This window comes from Choloepus didactylus, chromosome 4, assembly GCF_015220235.1.
Source record: "Choloepus didactylus isolate mChoDid1 chromosome 4, mChoDid1.pri, whole genome shotgun sequence".
NCBI classification, from domain to species: Eukaryota; Metazoa; Chordata; class Mammalia; order Pilosa; family Megalonychidae; genus Choloepus; species Choloepus didactylus.
In genome coordinates this window covers 168,708,660-168,712,499 of record NC_051310.1, presented here as the reverse complement: position 1 = coordinate 168,712,499, position 3,840 = coordinate 168,708,660, and positions in this window count along the sequence as shown.

The following is a 3,840-nucleotide window of genomic DNA, read 5'->3' as shown; positions in this document are numbered from 1 at the left end:
TACTTGTTGAATAAACTTGCTCTTCTATATTATTAGCATTATAACAGTTTTACTCTTTAACTTCATATTTTGTAAGAAGAGCTTGGTAGAATTTTTGCACAACATCTTTCTATCACTGTTTACTTATAAATTTAGGCTAAGAGTTTTAGAAAGCTTTGGTCATAGTGTTATTTCATATTTTCTCATTTACTTGAATAGGTCATTGAACAATATAAATCTGAAAACTTAACAAATAATATTTATGCCCTCTATCCTGTGGCTACTTAGTAACAATCTCAAAAAATTCAGTTAGAAGGAAAGAAGATTTTATTAGGAATTTTATATTCTGTAAAATCGTAACTAAGTTTTCCATGATTATTATTGTCATGAGAATGACTGAGGCACTATTCTAAATGAATAACAAGTAGTTCCAATAGTATGTCTTGTATTTTTTCATTTGTAGTCAATATTTTGACTTGCCAAAAGAGCAGACCTCTTACGCCTTGCTTATTCCTGCCAGACAAAGGTCCTATAAATTAGTAAACTATATAACAAATCCATTTTTAATGCACACTGGTTTTTCATGACTGAGTTTGAATCCTGGAAGATTAAGCTGGAAATTATATCTATAATACTCAGTATCTGGTTTTTGCTCCTCTGACAGTCCACTTAGGAGAAGACCCAGCCCTGCTGAAGAAACATTATTTGGCAAATAATCCAATCAATTTCATTTATATTCCTGGCAATGAAATGTTAAGAGCCTACCTCACTGTTACGTCACCTAAATGGTACAGAGTCCTTGGCAGGAGATTAAATTTTGAGGCAATATCCAATTTCATGGGAATAAAAAGTCTGATCTAAGTGCATTAAATAGGTCTTTAGTAGAGTAGTTAATACCAATTAAATGCTGGGCTGTCTGAATCATGAATTATCCATTCAGACATAATTTTGTTTTTCTTCTTTAAATAATTCAGGTTTTTTGGAAGCTGGGTCATCCTAATTTCTTTTGCCCATTCAGTCTTGAAATTTCCTGTGTTGTTTTGAAAAGCAGTGATGGGAAATGCCATGCTGGGTCAGCAGTTTATATAAAATAGGAATTTGGACGCGTAAGATACTTTTATATTTGATTAACTCCGAGGACAAGCACAAGTGATGTTTTTTAGTAAAGTTATTTTAAATAAAAATAATTTAAAAATAGTTTTGAATCTTTTGAAGGGCATGAAAAGAATATTGGTTAGAGAGTTGATTAGTTACTGTTGTCAGAAGAGAGGAGTGGAAATAAACAGCTCCTTTCAAAATGAAATTGTCTACCACTGAACTCCCTCTGTTGGATAATAAATGTTGGTTTATATTAAAGACCCAATCTACTTTCAGGCCCTATGTATTCCCATTCAAATGTGTTTTTTTAACATACTGCTGCCTTGCTGTGTTTAGAGGTTAGGTGCTTTGAGAGGCTGGATTTAACTTCTTTACATTTTCAAGGCCAGCATCAGAGGTTAAAGAGTCGTGATGTTGAGAAGCTGAGAACAATGGGTACAATGAATCTAAACCCTCAGAGAATACCTGTATGCCAAGTCCTGGGCTACATTTTCCACATGCTTATTTGCAACCATGGTGGGACAGCTCTTCCTTTTTTTGCAGATAAACAAACACAGAAAAGTTAGGTCGCTTGTCTGACTGAGTGATGGAGTAGCACACTGACATTTGATTCAAGACTTTCAGCTCCTCAGGATTTGTTGTCTTTGGTATCTGCTTCCTGAAGAGGGGATGAGTGGCATGAGTGGAGTTGGGAGACACAGAGCTTTAAATGCTTGTGGCTTGAAAATTTTACATAACGTCATGGTTATCAGTGGGTCCTATGCCCAGCAGCCTATAGGAGTGTCAACTATTCAATAAAAGCAGTGGGACCTGACAACACCAACTTCATGGTTGATTCTCCTCTGACTTTGCATTGGGCTCTTTTCCACATGACTTATCGGATTGAACACTGGGTTTATGCTTAACATTGGCCTCTCACTAATGCTGGGCATGAGCTATATGGAGTGGGCACTTACCCATATATCACAACTAAGCAGCATGGACCATCTGGAAGCAGAAACAGATTGGGATTTCCTGGGTGCAATTTGGAGGCCTCCCATCGGGCCACAGTGCATTGGAACTTTTAGGTGTGCTGCTGCCCACATGTCCATCTGAGGGGAGGAAAGGAATCATTTTTTTTCTTTTTGATGCATTCAGCCTTACAGCTTGAGATGTCAGTGGAGTTCTGTTATTGATGCTTCTCCATCTGGTAAATCAGAACCAAGTGAGAACAAGCAAGGCCCTGTCATCCTAAGAAATACTTTTGTCAACTTTGAGTGATGTGGTTGCAAACCTTTTTTATTCTCAAAGGCACTTGGGCAGTCTCTACCTAATGTTTTAAGGCAGCCAGTAGAAGGAAGTCATTTTAATTTGTTTAAAACACACACAGCTCTTTTGGTTACTTAAATACTATGAAAAACTATGAGTAATGAAAAGCCCCACCTTTCTTTAGTTTAAGTGGGAGAAACATCTCAAATAGCTAGAGAATGGCTATTGTGTTTTATTGTCATAATTTGTCAACAGACTTAAGAGCAGTTTTGGACTGAAACTCCCTCTTTTACGAGTGGATAAACACTGGGTCATTAAAAATTAATTTAAGAAATAGTCTTTGTTCCTATCTCTTGAGGGAAAACCAAATAACCCTTAGGATGCATAGGGGGCTGATGTAGAGGTAGAAGGTGACAGGCTTCAGAGCAATGGATGATGGATGTAACATTTCATTTATCATTCGAGGGCCTGGGTGTGGTATGGCCATTTTGTAAAGAGCATCAGGAAGAATTTAAGGTGGAGCACCCCAGATTCACAATCAGATCTCAGAAATAGGCAAATGCTGGAGTGGGGGTGGGGAGAAGATTGGAAAGGGGCTTCCAGGGAGCTGTTCTGAGCAGGCACTTATCTTCAGGGCTAGGGACATGGACTGAGCGCTGATTAGGGGAGCAGTAGCAAGCAACTGGGGAAGCTTTTAAGTATTTGCCAACTATCTGGATTTTGAAAAATTCATTGAGGACCATGTTACCTGCCATAAAAATGCTGGGAGGTAGGAATTCCTTGAGAACCCTTTTCATAGACACTTATTTTATTTTTAAAAAAGGTGATACAGCACATGGCAAAATAAAATTCAGACAGTTTCAAGAAAGGTGTAGTGGGAACAAATGAGTGTCCCCCACAAACAACCCCTTGGCTGGTTTCTTGGGACTCCCTCCAAGTTCATCCTTCTCGATGAATTCTTCCCGGGCCTGCAAAGGTGGAACAGAGCAATCCTGAGAAGTCAGCACCTTGAGAACTGACCACCCCAACCCCATTTTACCACCTTACATTTAGCACGTTTGCTTGGTCATTTCCTCCTATTTTTATGCTTATTCATCCTGTGGCCCGTGTTCTCCTTGACATGCCTATTTTTTTTCCACCCTGCTGTGGGGAGAGATAACATTCTCAGGATTTAATTCTCATCTGATAAGTTTTATTTTTAACCAACCTCTACATCCTTTCCTCTTTGCTTTTTATTTTCATGAACACACACACTTTTCTGGCTTTTTCAGAAGGTGTGAGCACAAAGTCTGGTGATAATAATATTGAGCTGGGGTTTTTCCATCCAGGAGCAGCTGGTCAAAGTGTGGGGAATCTGGCTAAGCTTCGCAGCAGTTCCAGAAGCAGGGAAACGTTCTCCTTTGCACACATTCCTGTTTTTTAACTGGGCAGTTCACTCTTACCTCCTGCTTCCCCTGTGGGCTGTCTGTAAATTTCCTTTTGTCAGTAAATTTATGTTATCTTGATGAAGGAAAC